Here is a 20,228-nt window from a genome sequence, read left to right on the forward strand (position 1 = left end):
GACCATCCCAGTAACAAATGATAAATAAATAAATACACACATAAATAAATAATAAATAAATAAATATTGGTAAAACTAAAAAAAAATATATTAGGTCATGTAGCAAAAGGAGTATAAACCTGTCCTATATGGACATTCTATCTGCAAAAAGATTTTAAAACAATTTATTAAAATTAACTAGCTATAGTAATAGTTTAGTAAGACACTGGATGGAGCAGGTAGGCTGTATCATATTTTTGTCTTTGAGAATATATGCCTGATGATGCAAGCTACTTCTGTAGGGACAGGTATCACATACGCTACTAAGGTAACAAATTTATTGGGCACAAACTGAAAATATGATTACTACTTTATTTTAGAATTAGAACTGATCAGTTTATAAAGAAGGCTTTTAACTGTTCAGGAACTGGAACTGATCATGTTATAAAGAAAGCTATTAACTGTTCAGAACTAAAATGCCTGCTCTGTAACATATGAAGTCTTAATAACAAATTTTATGATATCGAGGTAATTCTGAAAGGCACATATTATGACATTGTCATTATCACAGAAACTTGGTTTAATCCTTCAAAACCAAAAGGGGGGGGGGCAGAGATGTGTGTTTTATTTACATTAACAATATGCATAAGGGATTATAAATGTATAATATCAATACACTTGAAGTTATCTATATGATACTGTTTGTGGGAACATGCAAATAAAAGTTATTGGCTTTGTACAAGTCTTTAAATGGATCATTTAGAAGCAGATGTATTCAGTGAAGAACTTTAACAGGGTGGAATCACTCATACATACAACCATGGCTGGAGATTTACATGCTCCACGTATAGATTGGCATACTTATGTTTTGTATAATTCAATCAAAGAAAAGGAATTATCTTTTATTATCCACCAAGTCAGCATATATTTATCCCTGCTCAGAATAAAGTAATACTTTGTATTATAAATCTAAGCCAAATGTTGGTTTGGCTGTCAAAATGACCAACAATAATGCAAAAAAAACAACCACTAATGTTGCTGACAAAATGCTTAATACAAAATATTAAGTACTTTCATCTCACTGTTGTAAGATGCTACATTGGATGAAAAAAATAAGGCACTGGTAACATATATTGCATTTAAGTTGTTGTTGTTGTTGTGTCTTTCGGCATTTCTTGGTTAGGGGTCGCCACAGCGGAACTCCGGTTCGCTAATGATTGGCAATAGATTTTTATGTGCCGAGTTGCCAGCCCTGATACACAAACTTCAACGAAAGTATGTCCATTCACGCATGTCTCCACACAGAAGATGCTCTAGCTGAGAATCGAACAGGACAACATCTTACTGTGAGGCGACAACACTACCGCAGCACCACCAAATGATTTTTAAAACTTCAACATCAGTGATATAACAGAGATGGAAAAGTAACAAAGGCATTTGACTGAAGATATCATTAGTGTTAAAAATTCAACATAGGAAGTCAGACTTTACTGCACCTTTATTCTGTTCACTACCATTTATACACAGGAGACTTAATATGAGTACACAGATGCTTGCATGATGAATACCTTGGGTAACTTGTTTGGAACACATGGATATCTTACTAGAAAGAGAAACTTTCTCATTATTCCTGCTTTAAAGATAAGTCAGTCAGTATAGACTCTTTCAACTGTAGGGCTGGAAAAAAGTTAGAATAAGTTACTTCTGAAAATAAGACAAGCAGAGCATCTGCCAGTACTTAAAAAGAGTCTGGGGAATTATCTTTTGGACTATTGCCTCATGGGAGATATCTATATATCATATTTTATAAGGTTACATTGCTGATTCAATCTTTGAAACTTTAATTGAAAAAAACGAAACAAAACATTTCAAAACACTGAAACTTTAATTTAAAAAACAAAGCAACATCTCTCATGTAGTCTATACCATGACGTTTTAGATAGAACAAGATTAAACAAATAATAATCAATTATCATGATAATTGGTGCAATCATTCAGAACAGAAGATCAAGATACAATAAAAATGACTTTTGGTTTCTGCTCATAACTGCTGTTTAAGTGATTATCTACCATTTGTAGAGCAAGCCTTGTATAAACAGTCAATAATATATTTATGTTTACCTGCTATTTTGCACTGCATCATCTGTTTCAGTGAGGGACCTTTTCCTTGAATGATGATCACTTACTCTGAGGATATGAAGTCTCAGAGTAGGTATATTTGCTAAGGGGATGAAGTGGTGAAACTCCCTGCATGAGGCCCATGGCAGGCGTGGTGGGCATGCCCCCATTTCCAACTGTAGTTTAGATTTTTTTTTATTCTTCACAATTTCATGGGAATTTATCTGCTGTGGAAAAGTGATTCAGTGACCAGTACTATCAGGATTACATTGTTAATCTATATCCTAAACAAAAAAACTACATCCATGTATGCAACAATTTCAGAATGTAAAATGAGTCCTCATAGACCTCTTAGATAACCTCTACCCCTTCCTTATGTTATACCCTTTTATTTCCATCTCTTTCTTACCTTGAAAACTTCTTCATGGGAATGTGCAACGTCCAAAAGATGACGTAATTGATCATTTTCATCATTTTTACATATTTATAAGATTCATAACCTGACAAACATATCTACAAGACATAAACAGCAAACATTCACATTTAACTATAACATTTACAGATTAAAGATTTAAGAAAGATTCCCTGCCAGTTCTTAGAGTTTGTAAGAAATAAATAAGATATATTCAAGTACTGGATGCTTCACAGAACCAGTAATTATTCAGTATGCAGTAAATGTTTACAGCTAAATTAAAAAGTGAAACAAAGTGATACTGAGATTTTGACATTTAATTTGTAATCTTTCATTATATACATACACACACACACACACACACACACACACACACACACACACACACACACACACACACACACACACACACACACACACACACACACACACATAGACACACACACATACACACACACACACACACACACACACACACACACACACACACACACACACACACACACACACACATAGAGACACACACACACACACACACACACACACACACACACACACATAGACACACACACACACAGACACACACACACACACACACACACACACACACACACACACACACACACACACACACACACACACACACACACACACATAGACACACACACACACACACACACACACACACACACACACACACACACACACACACACACAGACACACACATACACAGCACACATATAGATAATGTTCTGCACAAGCCAGTAGTAAGAGACCTTTGTGCATTCAGTGGTATTATGTGACTGAAAGACTGCTACTTTAAGTTTATTCTGTGTGCTAATTCAGTTTAGGTTCCAAGGCACATAACATATACCACTTGAACGGGAAAGGTCTAGTGAAAGACTGGTCTTTAAACTTACCCTTAATAAATATAATCCTACTGCTGTACATTTGTGTTAGACTCTGTGAAAGAGAATTTAATTCATTGCTGGTGTTTTGGAAGTTCCTACCATCCTCTGTAATAAAAAAATGGTAGGAGAACTGTTATATAGGAACATAGGAATTACATACCAGTTAAGTCATAAAATTATTTACACCTTGCTGTCACTCACCTTCATGATGCAAGTCTTCTTCAAATAGATAAAGTAGGTCTAGATACATTTCTTGGAGCCTACCTAATCATTGAGGTGGTTTTGCAAATAAGGGTGTTTATTCCAGTGAAAAGGTTAATGTTGGCTTATAAATTCATTCCTCCATCATTCTTTGTTTATTTGTTAGTGGAAGTTGAGGTTATTATATCTAGAGTTTGTTCAAGAAGGGTTATTTATTTTTTTACTCTATCTATTTACTTATTCGCCTGTTTATTTATTTAAGCGTTGTTGATAGTTACATACTTAAGAGTAAGGGATGGAAGATATGGAGTACCACAGAACAGCATATAAGAGATGTAGAGGTAAGACTTTAAGCCTGTCTTCATATTGTATACAGGCCAAAAAGATCTTTCAGTCAAGAACTGCTGAGGCCCGTCTAATTAGGTATGTGAGCTTTATACTCAATAACTGGGTAACTAAAGTTGAGTATGAGGGATACTAACATATTTTGCCTTAAGAGGGTTACTTTTGCTAAACAGAAAGATTTTCTGACTACTGATACTTGGTAGTCTAAAGACAGGGTACCTGTTGACCAAGGTGCTAAGATGTCTACTTGGGTCCATTTGAGGTGGATAGCTGACTATGTCAAATTCTGAGGATAGAAGTTTTTTTTAATAACAGCGACAATGTTTCATATTAGTTTTAGCCCTTTTTTATCCACCATTAGACTGTATAGTCTAGTTTTTGAAGCAATGCTGCCATATCAAAGGATCCTTTGAAAATTATTGCCCATTTTCAGCCAAAAACAAATTTCAGGGTTAGTTGTTTGGAGGTCAGAAAAGTATATCAAAAACAGGAGTGGCCCCAGCACTGATCCCTGGGGTACATTAGTTACTGTTTTGCTTTCCAATTTAACACCTGCTTGCTTCTTTGACTGTGGGTTCTACCTTTAGCCCATTTCCCAAGCCATCATACCAAATATGATTCTACATTTAGTACTTTTAGTTTGTTAATAATTCCTAAATGGGTGACGGTGTTAATAGGTCTTGGCCATTTCACAATAAGCTGTGTGAACCCTGTGACCAACATCCACACCCTCTGTGATTCTCTTTAAAAATAAAAAATAAATAAATAATCACTGTGTTGGGCAAACATGATCTTCCCTGAACAAAAAAAAGCCTAATGGATAATGTTAATCAGTCTAATTGGTCAATAGATGCCTGAGTCATTGATGGATCTATGAGGAGGCATCACAGCTGCTGTCTTCCATGTTTCAGGGACATACCCAATGGCTAAGCTTATGTGGAATAAGTTTAGAAGGGGTTCTGCAAGGGCATGTTTGGCACTGTTTATTATACAACCAGTTATGTTGTTCGGTCCTCCTGAACTGGTATGTTTGGCTTTGAGATCACAGTTAAGCCATGCTTTTATAAGATCCTCTGTTGGATTAAGGATTCATGGATTTGGGAAGGCTTGAAGCCTGCCTCCAGGATGAATTTTGCACTAAACCTGTATGTCAGTGCATTAGATATGATATTTGGGTTACAGTAGATGTTATGTTTTTCTTTTTGGACTAGTTCAGAGTATAACTGGATATTATATTGTAAATTCTTAATATCCTAATGCAGCTAAATAAGGATTTATAATTCTGTTTAGACTTGGATTCCAGATTTTGTTGATGTTTAGCTTTGGTCCTCATAAAGATATGTTTAATTCAATTGCTAATACATTTAATAGTCTTTAGTGTGGGTATATATATATATATATATATATATATATATATATATATATATATATATATATTGTAGTATTTATTTTTTTCTGTTATACAGCTTATTTATGCAAATGAAATGTCACAATGATTTGCCTTTGAACTTTCAAACGGTGGATGTCCTTCTGTATCACTTATGCAGTATTCATCACCTCTGGGATCTCCTGCCAAGTATAACCCAACATCCAGGCAATTTACCAAAGCCTTTCTTACCTAGGGAGTATTGTACATCAGACATATATTCTCTCTGCAAGCATAGGGCATAAAGGTGATGCATGAATGCTCCCAACTCAGGGCTTCATTGCTGCTAGTCTGAGTGCTATTATATGTCATTCTGAAAGCCCTTCACTTTGCTGGCTAGACCAAGCCTATGTCTTTCAGATAAGTACTCCATTGGTGTTCCTTTTTCCTTTTCTTACATTGTTCAATGGGTTACATGCCATCCAAGAAAGGAAAATGTCAATGTGGGAGGCAGATTCCCCATAATGACTACCACAATATGTGCCTGCTTTGCTTGGGTGTGTCCCACAGTCATACTCAGTGTTCCATCTGTCAGGATTTTGTGTATAATAATTTGCATAAACATGTTTCTTCCCTTTCCATTTTTCCAAAATACAATGGCAGAATCCACTAGCCCCGAGGTATAGCCAACACTCAGAAAGAAGCCACCACTGGACATCTCTCTTAAGCTGAATGAAAACCCAGAGGACAGTCCAGCATTGCCTTTGTTTTCTTCTGCCATGACCTTCAAGGAGGCTGTGAAGGAACTTGCTTCTTGCACATCCTCAGAGGCCTTGCAAATGTCCACCACAGACATTAAGGGGGAACCACAGCTGATTATTTCTGAGGGGCCTAAAGGAATTCCTCAGATCCTTGTTAGGTTAGAGGTGCCAGGTACCTTGATCAAATCCAGGCAGGGGTCCAAACTACCACATTTTGCCAAAGCGGACTTCCCAGTGAAGAAAAGGCAGAAAACTAAGCATGTTTGTTTTGATGGCATTGAAGCCTCATCAGAGTTTTTGGTAGCTGCACCTGCTTGGTCTTCTACCTTTAAGAAGGCAAGGATTCCTGAGTTTTTCAATGAGGAGTCTCACTTTTATGCTGACTCCTTAGCCTATTCCTCTCAATTGCCTTTACCTTTAGACTATGGGTATGAAGACGAGAAATCTGTAAGTCCTGATTGTCCTTTGGAGGAGCTTTCTTTTGATGGCATGGTCCTCCATGTTATGGAGCATTTCAAATAGGATAGCTGCCAAGTATCAGACATCCAGAAAAGACATTATGAGTTGTTACACATGCATTCTTGTAAACCTTCTTCTGTCCCTCCTGTGTTGGCTGCTCTGTTGGATGCTTAATTTGCTGCATCCCTGACACTGGATTCTCAACCTCCAGCTCCCAAAATAATTGATAGGTACTATAAGGTGCCATATGCCTGCAAGTTCTTACACAAGTGCCCTTCATCTGATCCTGCAGTGATTTCTGTATCTACTGATAAGATTTTTAGGCTGTTGCCTTCTTCCAAGCTCCTTCCTTCAGATAAGGACAGTAGAGGCAGGGAGAGGATTGGGAAGAAGGTATACACTTTGGCTACTTTAGCCTTCAGGGCCATCGATTACCAGACTCATATGACAAGATACATGTTGCTTCTTCTTTCCCAGATTGGGAACATTGTCTATACCTGACTCTGAGAGTAAAGCCTCAGCTCTCAGCTTACTGAATCCCACTTCTCAATTTGCCATCACCGTATCAAATGCAGCCATGATGCAGCTGACACATATTCTATGACTTCTGCCTCTGACGCTGTGAAGAGGTGCTATTCCTGGCTTTGCCTTCAGGACTTGCCAGATGATATCAATGTAAAACTTTTGGACAGTCCCCTGGATAACTACTGCTGTGGATGAGCTTTTCAAGACCTTGTAGGATCAAGGTACAATCATGAGAGATTTGAAGCACCTTTTTGTTTCACTTGTTCCAAAGTTTCAGAGGAGTTACCCTAGTAAGACTGCTTTTTTATGTAGACTACCTAGACAGTCTTCCAAAGGTAAGAAGGCTAAGAGGTGATTTTTTTTTCTGAGAAGCCTACTCAAATGCATAGGCCTGAAACAGCCTTTTCCTGACAAGTCTGCAACCATCTGACTGTCTACCCTTCTTTCCTCTTGGACAGGTTCCCTTGTCCCTTAGGCTTTATCTGTCTCTGCCCAGTTTGGCATCTGATTGCCACAGGTACTTGGGTTCTGTCCATTATCTAACAGGGTTACTTTATGACCTAGAAAGCCCTTCCTTCCATCTCTGGTATTCCTCAACCCCCTGCAGAACAGCTTCCTCATTTTCCAGGGGTATTGCAGGGTCTGTTGGATCAGGATACTATTCAGTCAGTTCTATGCTTGGAGAGGGGTTTCAGTTTTTATTTCATGATGTTTCTGGCCCCCAGGGAAAAGGGGTCTTGGAGAACTGTCCTGGATCTTTCCTTTATCAACACCTTTCTCACAGTACCATTCTTCTGAATGCTTTCTCTTCAGACTCTGCTTCATCTGTTGCTTCCCCGGGCCTTTCTGGTTTCCTTGGATCTGAAGGACACCTGCCTTCATCTTCCTATCCCCCCTCTGTTTATGAAATATTTGCATTTCTCTATTTATTCATTTTCAGTTCTATGCTTTGCCTTTGGGCTTTAAACAGCCTAAAGGGCATTCTCCAAATGTCCAGCCCTTGTAGTTACCTTTTGTGGGCTTCAGGCATTCAAATATTTCCTTATCTGGATAACACCTTGCTTCAGGCCTCATCCCAACCCAAGTTAGTGCAGAAGACTGGGATTTACTGTCAACCTTCAGAAGTCAATGTTGTCTCCTTTTCAGAATCATGTTTTTGTAGGTTGCAGGTCCCAGACTGTTCCAGTGCTGGCATCAATCCCTGCCTCCAAGGTTTTTTCTGTCACAAATTAACTTCTGTTTCTGCATTCCCTGTCCTCTCATTTGGCCAGGGAGTTTCTCAGGGCTCTGGGTTTTATGACCTCTGCCATCCCCATGCATCTATGGGCTAGGCTTCATATTCAAAAGTTTCAGGATTACCTAAAAATCAGTCCAGCTTGAACACCTTCACCTGCTGGACCATCTAGTTACTCTGCTGTCTTGTCTCAAACTGGAATTTCACTGCTGGATTCAGCAGCTATCTCTCAATCTAGGTATTCCTTTCCATCCACCTCAGCCATCTCAGGAACTCTTCACGGATGCATCAGAGCTTGGGAGGGGAGCTACTTCAGGCACCCTGAAGGTGCAGGGCCTTTGGTCCCCTCAGAATAGGGCAGATCATATCAACATAAAAAATGTGGGCTGTCATTTTGGTCCTTCTAGCTTTCATGTGGTCTGGGTCCTGGGGCTCTTGAAAATTTATAAGGAGAACACTAAGTCATGTGGTACATCAGCAAAAAGGGGGAATGAGGTCTTACCTTCTTTGCAGATTAGTACTTAAAGCTTGGGCAATAGTCACACTACAAACAGTCTAGATTCCTTTAGAGTGGAATCTTGAGGAAGATTCTGTCAGCGGGCCAGGACACAACCTCATGAAAGGATGCTTCACAGAGATGTATTTCTGGACATAGTCCATTGGTGGGGTATTCCTCAAGTAGATCTTGTACCATCCAGCCTGATCAGGCATCTCCCTCATGTCTGTTCCACCTTCCCAAGTCCTTTGGCTTGGAAAGTGTATACCATTTTATTCTGTTGGAAGGGAATGATCCTGTAGGCCTTTCCTCCCCTTCTTCTTCTTCCAAGTGTCCTTCACAAAATAAAGAAAGTCTCTCCAAAAATCTTGTTGGCGACTCACTTTTAGGCTAGACAGCACTGGGTCCTCCCTCTTATTCCACAACCAGGGGCGATGATCATAAATTATTTCACAGCATGGATCTTCTCATGCAAGACAAAAGACCTCTCCTTCACCACCTATCTGTCCAGTCTTTAACTAATACTTTGGGTAATAGCATTTTTATTCCTGATTGACACCAGTTTTCTGAGGACATGTTTAAAGTCCTGTAGGAGACCAGGAAACCAAGTACTAGAAAATCATATAAGTCAAAATGGAAAAAAATATATATATTTGGTGTCTTAAACATCACCAGATCCCCTTTTCAGTGGGAGTCCCCTTGGTACTTTATTAACTTTGTGGACTACTACATGCTGGCTTGGCATATTATTCAATGAAAGCCCACTTGTCAGCCATTTCTGCCTGTCTGACACTTACTTCTCATTTGGCCTCTAGGTTTGAGATCAAGTAGTTTCTAAAAGGCTTCCTTCATAGTAGACCCCAATTGCACCTGGAAAACTGTTTTATTGGTTTCTTTATCCTCTAAGGGTGTCTATACTCCAGGCCTTGATGGCAGTCTCTTTTTTAATTTCTTCAAGTCTCTTGGATTTCTAATACCATGATGGGAATGGACCCCATTCCTAAGGCAAATTATGATTAAAGTTTGTGAAATTAGTATTGTTTCAGTTTCTGATGATAGTCAAAAGTGCTCTTCACAGCACCCGCAATGTGGCCAGTAATGACTCCTTCTGGAATTCATATGGAGTTACCTGTATTGGTAACATTTCTAAGTAAGATTGCAAATTCTTTTTTATAAGACCCATTGCTCCAGCTAATATTAGGACTGTCTGGGTATCCTTTCACATTGCCCTCATTTCTACCTGCAAATCCTTGTATTTTATGACTGTGCCTCTCTGTACATAAGGCACTATAGTCACTGGATGCAGCAATTTCAATGATCAAAGGTAGTTTTGTCTTCATTTCATGGACTACTACATCTGGTTTTCTTGCATCTTTTTTTTGAACTGCTGCTAATGTATGATCCCTTGAGATATCAGCTTCATCATTCTATATATTGCTTTGTGGCTTACAGTTCCAGTGTTTTTCAGCTACCTCAGTATTATAATGTTTGCACAATTGCCAGTGTAACAGTCTTGCCACCTTATTATGCCTTTCTGTATACTATCTTTCTGCCATTAGTATATCACAACCAGCAACAAGATGTGTGACTGTTTCCAATTCTGTTTTACAAAACCTACATTTGTCTGCTTCTTCCACATGTTCAATGTACTTTGTAAACCAGCCTGTTTGTAGTCCACTGTCTTGTGCTCCCAATATTAAACTTTTGTCTTTTGGTTTAAATTCACCTCTCCTTAACCATTCCTGTGTTCGATCCTGATCACCATGAGGTTGTTCCAAGAGTCATTTATACTTACAGCTATATTTATTCATTTTACACATTTTTTGCCTTCTCATCTGATCCTTCACCTTATATTCCTTATTTTGTCTTTTGGCACATATAGTTGCTGCCTGATTTTTTTTATCTACTTCTGGTTTGATTTCCATTACCGCTTGACGCAAATATGCTTCTGCTAAACTAAGCAGGGAAGTCATCTTAGACTTATTCTCCTCATGTTTCAAAACTTTCACTATGTTTGGGTCTTGTTAGTTCAGCAGATATGTATACAGTCCCATGATTGCAGATCTATACATGTAATCAGTTTCAAAGCTGCCCATACCTCCTTCAGAATGAGGAATATATAGTTTTAGTATGCACTGACTTTTATAAATCATTTGATGAGCATGAAACATCCTTTTTGTTTTCCTGTCCAATCTATCCAACACCTTTTGGAGACAGTCAGTCACTCCAAAACTATGATGTTAGGACAGGAAAAGCAAATTGGCTTATAGCTTGGACTTTCTTCCTAGATGTCAGCACTGTTCACAGTATTAATTTTAGTCTTCTAAAATATTCCTTACCAAGTTTTTTTTTTGCATCAGTTCATGTTTCATTGTTAATCCTTTATCAATTCCCAGATATTTACATACACCCTCTTGCTTAAGTTCTTTTATATCACATTCTTGTCCCAAACGGATGTTTTCTTGGTGCTGCAGCTTTCCTGGTTTAAAGGTTACTTTTGCACATTTATCAGGACCAAATGACATTCTTATATCACCTGAAAAAGCTTTGACTACTTGCAGTTGTGCTTTCAGTTCCTCATTTGATGAACTATATTGTTTTAAATCATCTACAAAAAAGATATACATTTTTAAGAACACTTTTATCCATGTATGTGGGATACTGTCAGTTGCTTTTTTATAGTCTGTCCATCCCAGACATAGCTTCTTCCCCTTTTTATAGTTCTCCATTAAGACTTTGTTTAACAAAAAATGATCCTTTGCTCCATATGAATTTCTTTTATTACCCTTTTGTTTTATTGCCATGATTGATTTTTCTTCTAAATGATTGTAAATCTTATCAGCTTTTTTTTGTTTTCATACCAGGACATTGGGTTTGGCAGTTTGTAAGCAAACCACCACTTCCTGGATTTTCAAGGCCATTTCTCTTTACTCTTTTCATGGTAAGCAGCTGTGTGGTTCTGTGAGGGCTCGTTCTACAACACAGTGGCTTTCTTGGGGGTTTTCTTCAAAGGTTTGCACACACATCTCCATACGTGAAGGTGCTACTTGGTGTTTGTTTCACACTTTCACAAAACATTGCAAATTGGATGACATTTCCAAGGCTGGGGCAGGTTTTGCAAGGCTATCCTGCATGAGTTTGTGTAGGACTCCTCTCTGCCTTCATCTGTACTTTCTCAGAGGTGATGAATATTGCAACAGTGATATGGAAGGATATAGTACAGTTGTGTAAAATCTTACTATAACAGTAGATGTCATTTTTCACAGTTGCAGTACTCACTTCCTTTTTCTGGATATGTATGTCCTCCTTGCCAGTGGAGGGACTGGTTCTCCTAGGACACTTCAGTCCTAAGTAAGGAGCATGCATGTATCACCTTTATGCCCTTTACTTGCATAGGGAGCATATGGCTGACATACAACACTCCCTATGTAATAAAGGCTTTGGTATACTGGCTGAATATTGGGATGTCCTTCACAGTTGATCCCAGAGATGAATACTGCATCAGTGAAAAGAAGGACATCTACTGTTATGGTAAGATTTTACACAGCTGTACTTTCTCATGGAAACAGCTTGTCTAAGCATTTTCCTAGTGAGAGTAAAACTGTGGTCCATAAGCAGCAGATGCAGCATCATGGGAATGCTGGCATTGCAAGTAAGTCATGAGATATTGCCAAAGATATTTAGTAAATTTGTTCATGTGAATTCTTTAAATTAAAATTTGTTGACTGGGATGGGATTTGTAGCTTTAGAAGAAAAGGTTACTAGTTTATAGTCAGATTTAACCCTTGATGGTAATAATTCTGGAGTGGTACATGAGGGGGTTATACTGGCAAGAAGAGGGTCAAGATGTTTCTACCATAGTGGTTTCATTTCCCAGTTCTTCTACAAAATTATTAGTATAGTCTATCTGTGGGTAAACCCAGCCTCAGATGTATCAGAGCACCATTTAATGGACGGGTAATTGTAAACACCAACTGAGAAAGAAGTTTTCATTATGAGTATCTCAGAAAGTGTTTTCAGGACTTTTATGGTCACCTGATGACAAGAATGGCATCCTGTATGACGTGATATGTCCATAGCGTATTTTTGTGAGGGTAAATTAGAGTTCACTAAGGTCAGTTTGAGAGTTTCCTAGAACCTGCCTAGCAGTGATGTGGCCCCTGACAAATATGGAAACGCCACTACCTTCATACCTGAATCCATGTTATCCCTAATCCCATGTACAGGATGTTAGACTTTTATCCCAAGTATGCCATAAAGTCCAGAAGGTTTACAATTTTGCTCTTACCCCAAGCAGATTTCAAATATTTTTTCCTCAGTTATATAGCAAATGTTGGAGGTGTGAAATAAAAAAGCTTCGGACTCAGCACGACCAAAAGAAGTAGAAATTTATTAGGTGAGCGCTTTCGCGTACCTTTCAGCACGCTTCTTCAGACCATAAAAACTGAAGCAAAACCAGTACTCTTATATAATGAACACAATCTAATAATTGTTTTAGGCTGGTAAACAATTAATCAATTAAAAGTGGTTAAAAACCCTGATACAAAAAGTCACAAGTTTTAAAGGCATACTTGGATGTGCAAACAGAAGCAAATAGAAAACACAAGTCTAAACAGTATGTAAACTTATTCACTCAAGACTTAAAGCATCAGTATTTGTAGTAAAACATAATCAAGATTTCTTTCTATATTAAACTCATCACAAAGCTATTATATGTACAAATAACTGAAGAGACACATATTGCAATAACTAACTAGCTAAAAAGACAGTTCAAAGGCTATTATATCAAAGTCAAATAGACATCTAGCAAAATATGAATAAAACCAGTTCATAAAACAGCATATGTATTGCAAAAACAAAATACATCAGCAAAAAATGTATGTCATAAAAATAAAAATAACTGTGTGTGCAAACCTAAATAAAATGCAGCTTACAAGAACTGATGAGAATATGGTGGTGTATGTATCATGAAGGGGGGGAGGAGAAAAGGGAAAGGGGGGGGGAAGAACATTATGCACAGAACAGGCTTAGACACAAATATATATACAATATCATAGACCTTGAATGGATCTCTTGATGGTCATCTGCGTACATTGAGATAAGGTTTAATAGACATGTATATATTTAAACCTGGGGGGTAATGTCCTCTTAACCTTAAAATCCATTTTAATTCCTTAAGTTCTAATAAATTCTGATAATCTCCACCTCTAACACTGGGTTCTACATTTTCTAGCACCCTGAATACAAAGGAATGAGTTGGAAAACAAATCACATGCTTCGCCAAAGCATTTAATTCATTAGACTTCTTGATGTCATAGGTGTGATTATAGATCCTATTTTTTAGTTTACGTTTCGTAAGGCCTATGTAAAATGCAGGGCAATATATACATGTCGCTAAATAAATTAGGCCTGTACTATCACAGGTAGCTGAGAACTTTGGTCTAAAAGTGTATTTGATTTCTGGGTGTATATAGATTTGTTCTTTACTAATATATTTACAATAGTTGCAATGTTGGCAGGGAAAAGTACCAAATTTTAGAGTTATATTCGGTTTCACTGTAGTGAAAGTTGACTTATCACAAAGGAGTCTTTTAAGGTTTTTGTTATTCCTATATGTAAAATGTGGAACTTTCCTACCAATTGTTGTGTGAAGGTGTCTGTCATTAGCACCTTCCAGTTGCTATTTACAATCTCTCTAATGTTTCTACTGTCGTTAGTATAAGTTGTAACAAAGCTCAATCTATTTGAGGGTAAAAAAGATTTTTCAAAGCCTTTATACTGAGAATGTACATGCGTGGTGTATTCTGGTAACTGAACATCTTTTAACACTTGTAGCCTAATTTTTCTCACTAGATTAACATCATATTGTCTATCTAAAAATAGCCGTTCCATCTTATCAGCCTCTAGAACTAGGTCTACTGGGTCTTTACAGATCTTCGACAGCCTAATAAATTGACTTTTAACTATCCCTTTGTATACATGGCGTGGGTGCATACTATCGTAGCATAGTATAGTATTCCTCCAACAACTCTTTCTAAATAATGTGGAGTTTAATCTACCATGCCTTATGTCCAAGGATACATCTAGAAAATTTACTAAGTCAAAAGAGACCTCCGCTGTAAATCTAAGAAAAGTTGTGGTGGTTTCAAGGTAGTCCTTAAAGCTATGAAATTCTTCTATGGAACCTTCCCAAATTAATAAAATATCGTCAACAAAACGATAGTAGGCTATTACTTTCTTAAAAAGAGGGTGGGTGAAAACATTCTCTCTCTCCCATTTATACATTACTAAATTAGCATACGTGTTCGCACAAGGGGTGCCCATAGCTACCCCAGAGACCTGTAGGTATAGGCACCCCTCGTAAACAAACACGTTGTTGCTCAAAACCAGATCCAAAAGCTGACAGATTAATATGGCGTCATTCCTTTTGAATTGTGGGAAAGCTGATAGCAGTTCTCTTATAGCTTGTACCCCTTCATCATTTGGTATGGACGTGAACAAACTGTTCACGTCCATGGTAACTAAGAGATGTTCGCCCTTAATCAATACCTTATCTAGAGATTCAAGGGATGACAATAGTTGGTAGGTGTCTTTCAGTATGCTGGGTATTTCATTTATGAGTGGCCTCATAGTTTTTTCTAAATATATAGAAATATATTCTGTTGCCCATTTTTCACTAGCAACAATAGGTCTTAGCGGTGGAGGTAAGACACCTTTGTGCATTTTTGGTAATCCCTTAATTATGGGCACTTGTGGATTATCTATCAAGAGATACTCATATAAATCATATGATATCTGGCCACACATGAGAAGATCATACAACTCATTTTTTATCCCAGCTATAATACTAACCATTCTTACTTCATCTATTGACAAATACGTAGATGCATCTTTCAGCAAATCAAGCATAAGAGACTGATAAACCATGCTATCAAAGATAGCCACCCCTCCTCCCTTGTCAACAGGCCTAAAAGTTAGATCGGGGTTGTTAGTCCTCCTTGCCAGTGGAGGGACTGGTTCTCCTAGGACACTTCAGTCCTAAGTTAGGAGCATGCAATTATCACCTTTATGCCCTTTACTTGCATAGGGAGCATATGGCTGACATACAACACTCCCTATGTAATAAAGGCTTTGGTATACTGGCTGAATATTGGGATGTCCTTCACAGTTGATCCCAGAGATGAATACTGCATCAGTGAAAAGAAGGACATCTACTGTTATGGTAAGATTTTACACAGCTGTACTTTCTCATGGAAACAGCTTGTCTAAGCATTTTCCTAGTGAGAGTAAAACTGTGGTCCATAAGCAGCAGATGCAGCATCATGGGAATGCTGGCATTGCAAGTAAGTCATGAGATATTGCCAAAGATATTTAGTAAATTTGTTCATGTGAATTCTTTAAATTAAGATTTGTTGACTGGGATGGGATTTGTAGCTTTAGAAGAAAAGGTTACTAGTTTATAGTCAGATTTAACCCTTGATGGTAATAATGCTGGAGTGGTACATGAGGGGGTTATACTGGCAAAAAGAGGGTCAAGATGTTTCTACCATAGTGGTTTCATTTCCCAGTTCTTCTACAAAATTATTAGTATAGTCTATCTGTGGGTAAACCCAGCCTCAGATGTATCAGAGCACCATTTAATGGACTGGTAATTGTAAACACCAACTGAGAAAGAAGTTTTCATTATGAGTATCTCAGAAAGTGTTTTCAGGACTTTTATGGTCACCTGATGACAAGAATGGCATCCTGTATGACGTGATATGTCCATAGCGTATTTTTGTGAGGGTAAATTAGAGTTCACTAAGGTCAGTTTGAGAGTTTCCTAGAACCTGCCTAGCAGTGATGTGGCCCCTGACAAATATGGAAACGCCACTACCTTCATACCTGAATCCATGTTATCCCTAATCCCATGTACAGGATGTTAGACTTTTATCCCAAGTATGCCATAAAGTCCAGAAGGTTTACGATTTTGCTCTTACCCCAAGCAGATTTCAAATATTTTTTCCTCGGTTATATAGCAAATGTTGGAGGTGTGATTACAAAGAAAGAAGTAGACAGAACCTGCTTTTATGGAAGTGTAATGAGTTGGCAGATTTTAGAAATCCCCTTCAGAGTACTCTATCAGAAATATTGAGGGAGAAAATGACTGTAACTAAGGGAATTATTGTTTTGAGCTGGGGCACAGGCTCCAAAATTCCTAGGCATAGTAAGGGCTTATTAAGTTAAATTCTTTGGCTGCCAGAAAAGCAATTAGTGGAAAACAGAAATTAGAACCCAAGTCAATTGCATTTGAAGTATTCAATATTGTAAATTAATACATATAGAATAAAATTCAAGAGGATGAGTGAAGTTTATGAAAAGGCAAGAACTGAGGGATTTATGTAATGCTGGACTGAACGACAGCTGTAAAGAAATGAAACATAATGTATAATGTGTGTAAATGGAAAAAATCTTATTATGGTTTTCCTTTCTATTAATGTATGTGTTCCTATGTCTTAAGTGTGAATTTAATCAAGATGCATGGTTCAAGTTGCAGGACATCCATTAGATCTATTATATAGACTTCTGACATTGAGGAGGGCTAAAGTGATATAGTCTGACTTTAAGCATGCAGAACTTCTGTCACTGGTGTTGGGATGTCCCACAGCCTGACTGTGCCTCACAAGGCACGATGGGGTAGGAAACTTTTTATTCAGCAGGCAAAAGCCAGAAAGTGAGAGATGAAAGTCATCCTTTACTAAGTAATTAGACTTGTCAGACATCTCATCCCATGCTGACACATACTGAACTCCTGTGTAAGAACACCAGATACGTACCCATTTTTAAACCAATTGCATTTTTGTATTTAGGCATCATTCTAGATGAAGGCAGGATTCTGCTCAGTATTGGAGTGTTACCTGCTTTTGACACTTGTATAATGATATCCAACATGTCTCAATGCATTTCCCTCTGGGTAGAACACCACAATAGTAAGGTCATAATTATACTTGCCCAGAGGGAGTAACCAAAGGGTCCTTAAAATGTCAGAAATGCTGACGCCAGAATAAAAGCAGTCATCCTATCTTTTTCTAGCCTTGTAAGCATGTTTTCATTTTGGGTTTTTCATACAATAAACATAATTTTATAGAAATTGAAAAATATTGACTCTTTGCTTGTTATACTTTATCACTGTGTAGTCATTTTCTATATAAAAAAATGTATCTTTTCTCTAGCTCCTAATTTCCTTTTCTTGGTGTAGGATCCACATCAACCTCACTACTTAAAACAGAAAATAGAATGATTTACTACCACAGTTAAACCTTAAATTATGCATTGCCTTTCTACATATGAAAGACAAATGGGTGCATCATATTTCAAAAGTATAGGTCACAATTCTTTAATGAAATATATTTTCAATGTACAAAATATTCCCCTCAAAAATATGATTGATAGTAAGGATATCAAAATTTAGGTGAAACTGCATAAACATGACTTCCAGTTACAATTAGTCTCAGACAAAATAGCATTTTTAGGTCAAGAAATAGTAACTTGTAAAATTGTTCACTCTGCTGCAAATAATTGAAAACCTATAGAACAGTGAAAACAATTCTTCATGAATTGTATACCTATTTATAAGCTTCTATCCAGCTTCCTCAGTCCTCTCACAGCTCATCATGAGTCAGATGATCCAGAGATGATCTTGGACCATCTTTCGTTGCTCACAGTGTTGGTCCTTTCTGATGGAGTCTATTGTTACTATTGTACAACCTTCTAGACCTTTATTTTGACAATCTGTCATATATTTCTTTAATCAGACTTTTCTTTTAGAGAGGATTTTGCTGCCTGTTTCCAAAGGCTTTATTGACTGCCTGGATCCATTTTTCTGTACTTCGACCACCTGTTTGCTCAGCCGCATTTTCAGACTCATCTTTTGAGCCCATCTTGATTGCCTTCTGTCTCCCAGTTTACTTATTTGCTTTTTGATGACAAGATAAGTGTCCTTTCAATTGTAATGTCAAGACAGTGTGAACCATGCTTTGTATCTTTCAATAATGGTTTGAATAATAACTTTTAATAATTATTAACTCTAGCACACCCTTGACATGCACATTTACTCCTGAAAAACATTTTCAAAATCATCCAGTTTTCTACCCCCATTCCATAAATCTGTTGCCATCCAGTGCAACAATCTGTGCATTGCTTCCTGGTCAGCTTGCAGGTTTACAATTTTGCTTGCACACTACGTCATTTTTACTTCCAGAAAATTCAGTTTCTGCTTTTGATGGATATCTGCTATATGGTTAGGCCTACACTACTGCTATTCCCTCAAACAACATAAGCAATAACTCATCTGGCGGGAAGTTTTTAAAATGATCTATTTATCACCAAAGATAACTGGGTTTAGGCATTCATCTTTGTTTTAGGCTAGTCATATCCCACTGCTGTCTGATCTTTTGAAGAGAAAGAAAGAGAAAAATGGTCTGGTGATCAGCAGTCATAATACAATTTTAGTTAGTTGTCACCCTTTGGAACAATGTAAGCCATCATATCAGGGTCCACAGTGAAATGGGGAAGTTACGGGTTCTAGTGCATGCCTAGGTATGGCAAAGGATGCTTGGGATTACTCAGCAGTTTCAGGGCTTATTTATAAACAGCACACTTTTACATAAGAATTCAGAAGAAAAGTTCCTCAAATTGGGTCACACATCACCTACAAGCCGTACCATGAAGAGTAGATGAAAGGGAAGGAAAGAAAACAAATTCTGCACACTGTTTTTTATATCTAAAAGAAATTCTGTCTTTACCTTGCCTGTTGTGAAAAATGCCTTAATTATTCTATCCGGGGAGAATTACCAAAAATGGTAGCCCAACCTTTTCACAGTTAAGCATTAAATCACCAGCTTTAATATTCTAGATGACAACCGTTCTGAGACTGGTTATTCACAGAGCTACACCTGCTATCTCTTAACCTAGATGTCTCAGCATTTTCAGCAATTTTATTTCAAAGAATGGAGAATGAGTAAACACACTACAGAAGACAGCAATACGAGTGAAAAATAATTATAGTTATAAGTTCATAGGATGTTACTAGGCTATTGACCCAAGGGTCTTTACAGGCCTAGCCATTAAATCCCAATATAGTACTAGATGAAAAATGTTGTCTATGCCCAAGGTTTTTCCAGATAGAACTACCCATGTACAGCAGAGAAGCCAAGGCAATCCCCAGCAGAAATTTTAGGTTTCCCGTCCAGTCATCCAGGTTGTGCTTAAACAGGTTCATGTAGGTGCTCTGCTTGATATGGATTGGAAGCCTATTCCAGAAGAGTGGCAACCTCTGAGAGATATAGCTGTCTCTCCAGCAGGTACTATTCATGTTGCAGGCTAGACTGATGCCCCTGGAATGGGTATCTCTAGTCCCATTTGATTTGTGGATGTGCAGT

The 20,228-nt window shown here is 37.7% G+C and overlaps 1 protein-coding gene across 1 annotated transcript in view; it reads left to right on the forward strand.

The window, feature by feature from the left end:
- Nucleotides 1-20,228, forward strand: part of LOC122800511 (teneurin-2-like) — a 934,250-nt gene that overhangs the window by 517,323 nt on the left and 396,699 nt on the right. The window lies entirely within an intron of this gene.

Source organism: Protopterus annectens, chromosome 4.part0 (assembly GCF_019279795.1).
Source record: "Protopterus annectens isolate FY-2018-M chromosome 4.part0, PAN1.0, whole genome shotgun sequence".
NCBI classification, from domain to species: domain Eukaryota; kingdom Metazoa; phylum Chordata; order Ceratodontiformes; family Protopteridae; genus Protopterus; species Protopterus annectens.